Source organism: Heterodontus francisci, chromosome 14, assembly GCF_036365525.1.
Source record: "Heterodontus francisci isolate sHetFra1 chromosome 14, sHetFra1.hap1, whole genome shotgun sequence".
Taxonomy (NCBI): Eukaryota; Metazoa; Chordata; class Chondrichthyes; order Heterodontiformes; family Heterodontidae; genus Heterodontus; species Heterodontus francisci.
The window spans coordinates 35682063-35695555 of NC_090384.1; positions in this window are offsets into that span (position 1 = coordinate 35682063).

A 13493-nucleotide genomic window follows, 5' to 3' on the forward strand; every position below is an offset into this window, starting at 1 on the left:
GGGTTGTCTAACGAGGAAAGGTTGGACAGGCTAGGCTTGTATCCACTGGAGTTTAGAAGAATAAGAGGTGACTTGATTGAAACATATAAGATTCTGAGGTGTCTTGACAGGGTGGATGTGGAAAGGATGTTTCCTCTTGTGGGAGAATCTAGAACTAGGGGTCACCATTTAAAAATAAGGGGATGCCCATTCAAGACAGTGATGAGAATTTTTTTCTTTCAGAGGGTCACGAGTCTTTGGAACTCTCTTCCTCAAAAGGCGGCGGAAGCAGAGCCTTTGAATATATTTAAGGCAGAGGTAGATAGATTCTTGATAAGCAAGTGGGTGAAAGGTTATTGGGGGTAGGCTGATATGTGGAGTTGAGGTTACAATCAGATCAGCCATGATATTATTGAATGGCGGAGCAGGCTTGAGGGGTCGAGTGGCCTACTCCTGCTCCTAATTCGTATGTTCGTATATGAGCATGTGCAGCTGCGTCCCCTGCATGTGCCTGAAAATGTTGAATTGGAGCTATCCTGTCATCACACAGACAAACCGGTTGATGTGACCCCTGGATTCCAAATTTGGACAACGCAGGTCCTGGTAACAGCTGCGCTGTCCACTCCTGAAAACAGAAACATGAAGCAGCAAGGCGGGCCCTGCAGTAACTTCATTTAAATTGCAGGTAAGTAAAATTTATGTAACTTTTGCTATTGGAAGGTAACTGAAGTGTTTGCAGATATGTTTTGGTGCATTTGTCAGTGAATGTTGCGGCATTCTCAGCAGGGATGGCAGAGGAATAGGTGACCTGCCCACACAAAGGCTGCAACAGTTAAGTGGGCAGCAGCGGCAGTGCCTCTGGTTCTACAGCATGACTGTGAGATGGAGCAAAGGCCACAGAGAGGACAAGCTCTGTATAATGCCCTCTGCCAACTTGGACCCACCATGTTCCTTGATAGTGCCAGAAGGCTGTTCGGCAGACCAGTCAATGCACCCAGTATGTTGGTATCCATGCCCATTCAGCATTCTTCTGCATACTACCGCATCAAAATCCTCATTTGAGTCATCTGTTGAGTTGGCAAATGAACCATCCTTTATCCCTGGCCTGGTTGCAGTAGTGGTAGTGTGGAGCATGGTATTAATCAGGAGATTAGAGAAGCATGTAGCATGGGTAATACAGTAATTATGGGTGACTTCAATCTGCAAATAGACTGGGTAAACCTAATGAGCACTAATGCTGTGTAGGACGAGTTTCTGGAGTGTGGTAGGGATGGTTTTCTGGAGCAGTATGTTGAAGAACCAACAAGAGAAGAGATTATTTTAGATCTAGTATTATGTAATGAGAATGGGCTAATTAATATTTTGTAAAAACAACCTTTAGGGATGAGTGACCACAAGATGAAAGTGAGGTAGTTCAATCTGAAGCCAGGGTGTTAAATTTGAACAAAGAAAATCATGAAGGTATGGGGGGCAAATTGGCTGAGGTGAATTGAGAAAATACATTCAAAGGTATGACAGGACATAGACAATGGACAAGTCTTTAAAGAATTATTACATAGTTTACAGCAACTACACATTCCTTCAAGGCACAAAAATGCCAAAAGTAAAGGCAGTCAACCATGGCTAACAAAGGAAGTTAAGGATTGTATAACATTAAAAGAAAAGGCCTATAAGGTTGCCAGAAATATTAGTAAACCTGAGGATTGGGAGGATTTTAGAATACAGCAAAGGAGGACCAAGAAACTGATAAAGAAAGGGGAGAATAGAATATGAATGTAAACTAGCAAAAAACATAAAAACAGACTGTAAAACCTTCTATAGGTACGTAAAAAGGAAACGTTTGGCTAAGACAAATGTAAGTCCATTACAGGCAGAGTCCGGAGAATTTATAATGGGGCACAGAGAAATGTCAGAGAAGCTAAATGATTACTTTATGTCTGTCTTCACTGAGGAAGAAACAAGAAATTTCCCAGAATTAGAGATTCAAGGGACTAGGGAGAATGAGGAATTGAAAGAAATTAGTATTAGTAAGAAGGTTGTATTGGAGAAATTAATGGGGCTGAAGGTTAATAAGTTCTCAGGACCTGATATTCTACATCCCAGAGTGTTGAAAGAGGTAGCTCTGGAGATAGTGGATACATTGCTGATCATCTTCCAAAATTCTATAGATTCTGGAACAGTTCCTGTAGATTGGAAGGTAGCAAATGTCACCCCACTTTAAGAAGGGAGAGAAAGAGAAAACAGGGAACTACAGACCTGTTAGCCTTACATCAGTCATTGGGAAAATGCTAGAATCTATTCTAAAGGATGTGATAAACGGATACTTGGATAATAATGATCTGATTGGCATATAGTCAACATGGATTTATGAATGGGAAATCATGTTTGATGAACCTGTTGGGAGTTTTTTGAGGATATTACTAACAGAATTGATAAAGGGAAGTCAGTGGATACAGTATACTTGGATTTTCAGAAGGTTTTTGATAAAGTCCCCTACTGGAGGTTGGTTAGCAAAATTAAAGCACATGGGATAGGCGGTAATATACTGGCATGGATTAAGGATTGGTTAACAAGCAGAAAACAGAGAGTAGGAATAAACAGATATTCTCGCAATGGTAGGCAGTGAGGAACAGTACTTGGGCCCCAGCTGTTCACGATATATATCAATGATTTGGATGTGGGGACCAAATGTAATATTTCCAAGTTTGCAGATGGCACAAAACTAGATGGGAATATGTGTTGTGAGAAAGATGCAAAGCGGCTTCAAGGAGACTTTGACAGACTTAGTGAGTGGGCAAGAATGTGGCAGATGGAATATAATGTGGAAAAATGTGAGGTTAATCATTTTGGTAGAAGGAATAAATGTGCAGAGTATTTCTTAAATGGTAAGAGATTAGAAAATGTAGATGTACAAAGGGACCTGGGTGGCCTTGTCAATACGTCACTGAAAGCTAACATGCAGGTGCAGCAAGCAATTAGGAAGGTTAATGGTATGTTAACCTTTATTGCAAGAGGATTTGAGTACAGGAGTAGTGAAGTCTTGCTTCAATTGTATAGAACCTTGGTTAGACCACACCTGGAGTACTGTGTGCAGTTTTGGTCCCCTTACCTTAGGAAGGATATTATTGCCATAGAGGGAGTGCAACGAAGGTTCACCAGACTTGTTTCCAGAATGGCAGGGCTATCCTATGAAGAGAGATTGGGGAAAGTGGACCTGTATTCTCTAGAGTTTCGAAGAATGAGAGGTGATCTCATTAAAACCTACAAAATACTTAAAGGGATAGACAGGATAGATGCAGGTAAGATGTTTCCCCTGGTTGGGGAGTCGAGAACCAGGGGACACAATTTCAAAATAAGGAGGAAGCCACTTAGGATAGAGATGAGGAGAAAGCTCTTTACTCAGAGGGTTGTGGATCTTTGGAATTCTCTACTGCAGAGGGAAGCTCAGTCATTGAGTATGTTTAAAGTAGAGATTGACAGATTTCTAAATACCAATGATATAAGGGGGAAATGGGGATAGTGTGGGAAAAAGGCATTGAAGTGGATGATGAGCCATGATCGTATTGAATGGCGAAGCAGGCTCGATGGGCTGAATGACCTACTCTTGTTTCTGTGTTCCTATGTTCCACTCGTGCCTGGTGACTCACCATGTGCTGATCCCAACTCTATGTTAGCCTCAAGGTAAGTGCAGTGCTAGTATCTGGGCCGGTGGCTGTGAATGCTAGATCAAGTGACGGAGCCACTTCGTCACTGCTGTACTGTTGCTCTCCCCATGCCTCCTTGGGCTGTTATGGTTGGACAGGTGGCAGTTCTTGGGTGCCCGAAAACAGGAACTCAGTAGATGAAGTTTCTAGTAGGGGAAGTGGGTTGGGGTGGGAAGCAAGAGTTCCATGGTCACACCTTCAGCAGCTTGCTCATCATGCGGGATAGCAGGATGAGGGTGAGCTGGGAGTTGATAAGGGGCATAAGGCAGGAACATGCTGTTATCCTCAATTTCTTTCAGCAACATCGGATGCTGTGGGCTTTGTTACTGTTGGGCCCATGATGCCGATAGCCATCTCTTCCATAGGTTCTCCCTTGTCCCTCGCTCTGCCCCCTTCTACTGTCTGCCACCTTGTCCTGCAAGAGAAAGGGCAAGATGTCAGTGGTTGTGTATCACTGTGTTTGGGTGATGTGCCTGCCATAGCTGAATAGCTGCAGGTATGTGGAGGCAGTGAGAGGTGGGTGTGAGGCTGGCAACATTGGTAGATGTGTGAGGGTAAGGTGGAGCATTTAGACATTAGGTGTGAGTCTTGAATGCCAGGTAGTGCTGCTGGGTGAGTGATAGGGGTGTGGTGCATTGAGTAGTGTGAGAACATAAGAACTAGGAGCAGGAGTAGACAATTCAGCCCCTCAAGCCTGCTCTGCCAGTTAATACGATCATGGCTGATCTCATCTTGGCCTCAACTTCACTTCCCTGCCTGTTCTCCATAACCCTTCAACCCATTACTAATTAAAAATCTGTCTATCTCCTCCTTGAATTTACTCAATGTCCCAACATCCACCGCACACTGGGGTCGTGAATTCCCCAGACTCACGTCCCTTTGAGAGAAGTAATTTCTCCTCATCTCTGTTTTAAATCTGCTACCCCTTATCCTAAAACTATGACCTCTCATTCTAGATTGCCCTACCAGAGGAAACATCCTCCCTACATCTACTTTGTCAATCCCCTTAATCATCTTATATACCTCAATTCGATTTCATCTCATTCTTCTAAACTCGAAAGAGTAAAGGCCTAAACTGCTCAATCTCTCTTCGTAAGACAAACCCCTCATCTCTGGAATCAATCTAGTGACCCTCCTCTGAACTGCCTCCAATGCAACTACATCCCTCCTCAAGTAAGGGGGCCAAAACTCCAGGCGCGGTCTCACTAATGCCTTGTACAGTTGCAGCAACACTTCCTTACTTTCATACTCTATTCCTTTAGCAATAAATGCCAAAATTCCATTTGCCTTCCTTATTACCTGCTGCACCTGCATTCTAGTTTTCTGTGATTCATGCACGAGGACACCCAGATCCCTCTGCACCGAAGCACTCTGATGTTTCTCTCCATTTAGATAATAATTTGCCTTTTTGTTCTTCCGACCAAAATGGATACCTCACACTTATCCACATTAAACCCCATCTGCCAAATTTTGGCCCATTCACCTAACCTATCCATATCCATTTGTAAATTTCTTATTTATTTATTGCAACTTACTATCCCACCTATTTTAGTGTCATCTGCAAATTTGGCTACAGTACCTTCTATCCCTGCATCCAAGTCATTAATATAGATTGTAAATAGCTGGTGCCCGAGGACTGAACCCTGTGGCACACCATTTTGCCAACCAGAAAAGGACCCATTTATCCAGACTCTCTGTTTTCTGTTGGTTGGCCAATCCTCTATCCAAGCTAATAAATTGCCCCTAACCCCATGTGATCTTACCTTGTGTATTAACCTTTTGTACGGCACTTTATCAAATGCCTTCTGGAAGTCCAGATATACGACATCTACAGGATCCCCATTATCCATTTTGCTTGTTACATCTTCGAAGAACTCTAGCAAATTAGTCAAATATGATTTACCCTTCATAAAACCATGCTGACTCTGATGGATTGCGTTTTGACTTTCTAAATGTCCTGCTATTACTTCCTTAATAATGGATTCTAACAATTTCCTAATGACAGATGTTAAACTAACTGGTCTGTAGTTTCTTACTTTCTGCCTTCCTCCCTTTTTGAATAAGGGCATTATATTAGCATTTTTCCAATCCACTGGAACCTTTCCCACATCCAGGGAATTTTGGAATATTATAACCAATGGATCCACTATCTCCGCTGCCACTTCCTTTAAGACCCTAGGATGTAGGCCACCAGGCGCGGGGGGCTTGTGTTGGGTAGGCGATTTCATGTGAAGATGGATTTACTGACATTGACCACTCCCGTGAGGTCATTACCCTTCTTGTGGCACTTCTGCCAGATCCTCAGGTCCAGACTCTGGGAGTTGACCATCCTGGCCACTTGATCCCACTCCCTGCAGTGGGTGGTCCTTCAGGGTCTCCAGGCAGCAACCTCCATCCCCGAGGGACCATGGCATCTCCACTCCTACCCACCTATACCACCAATGCCTCCAAAACCACATTCAGCAGTCTTGATCCCCCTGTGTGCCCCAGTATTCAGTTTGTGAGAATTTGCATTTCAGCAACTTTTTTTCCACCTTCCCTTTAAGAGGCAGCCTGACTTTAAGAAAAAGCAGGCTGCCTGTGCCAAGCGGAGGCTAGCAACATTGTGCAGAGCATGCCAGCAGCATTCAGAAGAGGAGACCAGCGCTGGAGATACAGGAACTTGGCTACAATCAGATGAGGTGGGCATATGAATTTTGTGTCTTCCCCACCTCCATCTGAATGGGCATGGGCACGCTATGAATTGTGACCCCTGTGGCCAAAAGTCAGGACGGATGAATTTCATGTCTGTAATGTTTTTTTCTATTTCCAGATTCTCAGCATTTGCAGTTTTTTCTTTCCATCCCCACTGTGGAGGTGTAATTTGGGGCAAAGCCCAATCTGACCATTTTCTGCCCTATTCGAATAACATCAGAAATCTTAAGTCAGGGGAAAGGAGGTGGTGGGCACCTCTTCCAGTCACTCCCACTATATCCTGGCAGTAGTTTTGGGGCATGCCATTTGCTATTCCCAGGCCACCCTAATAATTCCACCAATCATGCCCCTCATCAGCCTGCTGGATCTGCTGCCTGCTGATAACAGGTATGGTTGTCTTGTGGGCCTTGTAGAGGCTCTGAAGATGCTCAATCCATTGATTTCTTTCACAATGCAGGTCTTCAGTTCCTTGCAACTTTAAAGGGGTGCAGGGATAGAGACGCCTGGGGATATATGTCCACAAGTCTTTAAAGATGGCAGAACAAGTTGCGAAGGCTGTTAAAAACACATACAGGATGATTAACTTTATAAAAAAAGAGTACCAAAGCAAAGAAGTTATGCTAAACACTAATAAAATACCAGTTAGGTCCAAGCTGGAGTATTGAGGCCAATTCTGGGCACCTCACTTTCGGAAGGATGTCAAATGCCTTAGAGATGGTGCAGGGGAGATTTAATAGAATGACATCAGTTATGTGGAGAGACTATAGAAGCTGGGGTTGTTCTCCTTCTAGCAGAGAAGGTTGAGAGAACATTTATTAGAGGTGTTCAAAATCATGAAGGGTTTTGACAGAGTAAATAAGGAGAAACTGTTTGCTGTTTCAGAAGTGTCAGTAACCAGAGGACCCAGATTCTGTGTTACACCATTTTATAATACAGGCTGCCCCATTTAAAGTGGCCGGTGACACTCTGATTTTCCACTGCACATGAGGCGAGTGCCTCTGTTGTGCCTCGCCCCACCCTGAATATTAAAGTGACCTCAGGATTTTGGCATGGAGTCACTGGCCTGGATAATTGGTAGCTGGAATCTCCTTTTACAAACCACTACCAGTGGCACAGCATGATCCCAGTAATGCAAGGCTCCCTAGGGAGGTAAACAAAAACATTATGAGCTTTTCTTCCTCTCTGCTTCATGGGAAATTTCAGCTCCACAAACATCATCCTCAGATTGAAAGGTACCCTACTCCCATGAGCCTGTCAATGAGGTTTTGAGAGATTTGTCAGAATAGCCTGACTTGACTTATCCCCTGGTTTTCCTACCTATCCTCTATTTTTGGAAGTTCATTTGTTGTCTCCCCAGTGGCCCAGCTGAGGTTATGAACTCAGTCTTGAGCAATCATTAGGACCAATTTTCCACTGCCACACACCCCTGGAGAACAAAGCTGAGGGATAAAAAAAGAGCTCTGTCCCATCCCTTTTGCATTCCCCAAAGATTTCTGAGGAGGGTGGAATGGTGAGGCACATTTCAGGTGGAAGCATGGCCATCCCATGCAAATGGGATGCGAGGGATTGTAAGAGAAACTGCCTTTACATGTTTTGGTCAGAATGCCAGGTGAGTCCAATTAGAGGAGGATCCAGAAGAAGTGAGTCTTAGGCCAGGTGGCCAACCCCAATCAGAGGAATTAAGTGGGGTCTAGGTTCCACCTTTAGAAGCCTTGGGGAAGATGAGCTCCTACGTTTGAAGGTGGAGGAGGAAGAGGGTCAGGATTGGAGGCTTTCAGGATGCTGTTTTTAGACAACAGCTTGAAGGTTCTGTTATTGGGGGACATTGTTGCTGAAAGGCTCAAAAGATGGGCCAGCATTTGAGGAACATTTGGCCTATGTAAAGCAGATGAACCGGGAAATACAGATGAGTTCCGGTAATGTCAGACAGAGGGTCAGAGTGTGCTGCATGTCTAGCACCAACTGGGGCTGCAGTGGGGTGGAGTAGGGTGTGGAAAGGACATGGGGGAATGAATTTAGCCCATATTATACGCTCCTACTCACTGTTGGTCCACCAAAGTGTTTTGCTACTTCACTCATTTCCTTTAAAGCAAAGACCATGAAGGTGGCCTTTTATTTCATTCATAAATATATATTTAGTGAAGGCAGGCGCAGTTTGATGAGAGAGCAGAGTGTGCAATAAATTACCAAGTCTAAAATGCTTAACATATAATCAGGAGAAGCTATTGTCCTTAGTAGATCAAATAACTTCAGCACAGAATTCTACCATATCCTGAAGTTATTTTTAATTGCTTACGTTTTGACTGTTGATGCTTTGTCCTCTATTGCATAAATGTAATCATGTCCTTCCTGTAAAAGCATAATACAGTGCACTTTCTATAAAGCAACAACCCACCAGCTGTAAGGTGCCCGTACTACGATGTGCTTTGCTATAGTGCCAACACTATGATACACCTCATCTAAAACAGCTGCACAAAGTTCTTGAAACAGAAACACACAGTGCTTATTACCAGTGACCAGTGCAGAGCTGAACCTCATGTCCAAACTAAGATTCTGTAGAATGGAGTTGCAGGATTTTATTTGGTTTCAAGCAATTTTACCCTTCACCTTAAGTTTTTGGGTGACATTTAACCTTATGTCTTAATGCAAATATATCTCAGCTACTATTTATTAAACAGGTATCAAAATCAATCAGGGATGCAAGAAAGATGTGCATTTATATAGCACCTTTCATTGACATCAGAATGCCTCAAGGTGCTTTACAGCCAATGAGATACTTTTAAATTGCAGTCACTGTGGTAATATATGAAACATAGCAGTCAACTTGTGCACAACAAGCTCCCACAAACAGCAATATGATAATGGTCAGATGTTTTTGTGGTATTGGTTGAAGGATAAATATTGACTGGGATACCAGGGAAAACTCCCCTGCTCTCCTTTGAAATAGCCATGGGATTTTTTTTACATCCACTGAGAGGACTGTTTAACATCTCATCCAAAGGACGGTACCTCTGACAGTGCAGCATTCCCTCAGTGCTGTGCAGAAGTGTCAGCCTAGATTTGCGTTCAAATCACTAGTGAGCCTCAAACCCACAACTTTCTCACTCAGACGTGAGAGTGCTACCCACAGCTAACACCCTAACAAGAAGAATAAAACTACAATAATTTGTGAAGTTTACATAAAAAGTCCCAAAATAGATGCTACTTCTCATTGAATTCCCACATTTGTATCGCTCACCTCACAATCTAGATCTTATATTTGAGGGGTGAGAGTGATTTATGAAAAAAAACCTGTATGTTTCGACTGGCACTTTGGAGCTTTGACATAAGCTGAGGTACATTTTGAATGGAGTAAATGCATCAAATGACTACTGTAGAATAGCCAAATGCGAAGTGTAGCTGCTGCAAAGCACTTTGATAGTAATCGTACCGTGCTCACGCTCCATAATCTCAGCCAGCAGATGGGCCGAAACATTTGTTCCCTGAGGGATAGTCTTCCAGCAGCCAAGAATAACAGAAGGAGCTTAAATGAAACTGGTTCATTAAAATGCAATTAATACAATTCTAAAGAGCTATAAAGAAGTGTTCATGGTATGCGGAGACTGTGTTGACATAAGTGTACAGTACATTAAGAGTAAGTGGAGTAAATTACCTGATCCTTCGGCTCATTTTAAGGGAAATGTTTCAGATAGTTCAGGCATTCAGGACTTCTACGAGAATGTTTAGCTAACCTGCAAAACTTTATCTTAATTTTCCACTGACAGAGAGAGGAAATAACTGAAGATTTTAAAATACTGTGGTTCCTTTTGATGAGTGTACAGGATTGTATTCACCTGCTGTTTTTACTAAACCGGTGATATTTAACAGATTTGATCTGGTTAATTTTACAAGGTACACAACAATCTTCTGAGGCACCAATTGCAAGTATATAATATTACCCAGAACGAGATTGTCGGATTACATTTACTAATCGATTCCATCCACAACCGGTACATCTGAGGCAAATTAGCCGGAAAACTCTCAGTTTACTGAGTGGAGACTCAGGTTCTGAACGGCTCTAGATCACAACTAGAACCGCAAGACCTTGCACCAACCCACGTTCTGTCCACTCACCATCTATATTATTTATATTCGTTGGGTTCTTGCTTTCTGCTTAGTTTTCCCTGCTCGTTTTTTTAGTTCATTCTCTCTCCCCATTACTTCCTTATGAACGTTAGGAGTTCAGGTTTGCCGTAGATACCTTCTGGGTTTCAGTGGCATCAATCATTCCTGTAAACAGTCTGTGCATTTTACTTGTCCGGGAGCTGACTCACCTTGCTCCATACTTATGCGGTAGTCGGATCTGCGGAATTAACAATGAAGCACCATTGTAACCTGGAGTGCATCTGTTTCATTGGTGTTTCTTCAGCCTTTCTGAGGGTAAAATTAACATTAGATGAGGTGAGGGTTGGATTGAATCTTTTGTTCCACAGTAAAGTAAGTGAACAGAGCAATACTGATAAGATTCATTTAATTCAACTTCTCACTGTTTGACTCAAACAGACTGGGTCTAGATTCATCATGGTTGGTATGTCAATAGAAAAGCAAACTGGACGGCGTGTAGAATGGTAGATCGATTTGCTGTAGCCTATTTTGTTTTTTGGCTCAAGACAAATTTATATCCTACTAACTTCTTTGCATTCTGCCTTTTGGAACCTATCTTTCCTGGGGCCTTTTTGTCTCAGCTGCAACCTTTATTGCAAAAACTAAACTAATGTTTAGGTGCTTTATTCCTGACTGCCCACAATCAGAAGTGCATCAAAAAACCTTCCAATGAAGTGGATATGAGGTATTTACCAAGTGACTTGGTTTATGTAGATGGTGGCTCAGTGGTAGCACTCTCACCTCTGAGTCGGCAGGTTTTGGGTTCAAGTCTTTCTCTAGAGACTAGTGCAAAAGCTAGTCTGGCATACAGTGGAGTGCTGCAGTGTTGAGGTGTTGTCTTGCAGATGAGATATCAAACCAAGGTCTGCATGCTGTCTCAGGCAGACATAAAAGATCCCATGACATTATTTTGAACAAGTGTGGGGAGGGTTCTCACTGATATCCTGGTCTGATATTTATCCCTCAGCCAATATCACTAAAATAAATTATCTGGTCAATATCACATTGCTCTTAGTGGGACCTTGCTGTGTGTAAATTGGCTGCTGCGATCCCTATGTTGCAACAGTGACTTCAAAAGTACTTCAATAGCTGTCAAGCACTTTGAGATGCCCTGACTCCCCTTGTCCACCATCTACAAGCCACAAGTCAGGAGTGTGATGGAATACTCTCCGCTTACCTAGATGAGTGCAGCTCCAACAACACTCAAAAAGCTTGATACCATCCAGGACAAAGCAGCCTATTTGATTGGCACCCAATCCACAAACATTCACTCCCTCCACCACCGATGCACAGTGGCAGCAGTGTGTACCATCTACAAGATGTACTGCAGCAATGCACCAAGGCTCCTTAGACAGCACCTTCCAAACCCGTGACCTCTACGAGCTAGAAGGCCAAGGGCAGCAGATGCATGGGAACACCACCACCTGCAAGTTCCCCTCCAAGCCACACACCATCCTGACTTGGAACGATATCACTGTTCCTTCACTGTCGCTGGGTCAAAATCCTGGAACTCCCTTCCTAACAGTGCTGTGGGTGCTGTTACATACACCTGTATCTACACCCCAAGGACTGCAAGAGTTCAAGAAGGCAGCTCACCAACACCTTCTCAAGTGCAATTAGGGATGGGCAATAAATGTTGACCACATCCCATGAATGAATAAAAAAAAGTAAGTATTTATTTCTGAATTGTTTATTACTTATAGCCTATAAGGAAATAATGTGCTCATTCACATCTTACTTCTTTACTGTCTTAGACTCTCTTTTTTTAGTTGTAGAGATAGATTTTGCTTATCTGAAACCTTCCCAATGTCCTGCCCAGTCGTTCACTAGTGTGGTTGGGGAGGGTTTAAATGAAATTGGCAGGAGGTGGGTAGGTACCAGCATCTTGAAGTACAAAAGAAGACTAAGGTGCATAAAGAAGTGAGAGTGTTGGATAGTACTAGTGAAGGAAGTAGTACCATATTAGATAGGAGCAGACTAAGAAAGACTACAAGGAATACAAAGGCAGATTTAGAATGCATATATGCAAACACATAAAATGTGGTGAATAAGGTTGGTGAGCTACAAGTGAAAATCGCCTTGTGGGAATATGATGTTGTGGCAATATTGGAAATATGGCTTAAAAATGGTGAAACTGGGCGCTTAATATTCATAGATACAAAGTGTTCAGAAAAAGATAGGGAAGGAAAAAAGGGAGGTGGGGTGGTAGTGCTGATTAGGGAAGACATTGCACTGCTGGAAAGAGGGGATGTCCTTGAGGAGGCAAGGTCAGAATCCATTGGGTTAGAGTTGAGAAGCAAAAAGAGTATGATCACATTACTGAGGGTATTCTATATGCCTCCAAATATGAGAGAGAAGTAGGGAGAAAATCTGCAGGGAAATCACAGAGATGTGAAAGAACAGAGTGGTGAAACTGGGAGACCTTAATTACCCAAATATCGATTGGGATAATATTAGAGTAAAGGGAAAGGAGGGGGAGGAATTTCTGAAATGTGTTCAGGAAAGCTTCTTGACTAGTATGTTTTCAATCCAACTAGGAGGCTGGCTGGCACCCAGGGAACTGCACACGAGCACCTTCAGGATAGGAAGAGAAAAAAAGAGGGTGAAAGAAATGGAGTGAGTTGAGGCCGTAGAAGAAGCTTTGCAAGAGCAGGGGGAACAGTAGACATAGGTGCCCGATGGAATTAGTCAGATATGTTCATTGCGAGATCTTGCCCATTCTCTGACTACACTGTCTGTTATGTATTTGGCTATCACTGCTTGATCAATGCTGATTGCTGGTTATTTAATTCATTGCACCACTGAAAGTTGAGAATGCACCTCACAATGGCTACCTCTAAAGCCCAAGGCTAAATCTGTCACAGCTCCCTCACTGATCCAGTGTATACTTTCAGTGCATCAGTAAAGCCTTCTTTGAGTAGGAGGCAACATAAGGTCCCCTGTTTATAAGGAAATTATAGGGGAGAAAAAAAC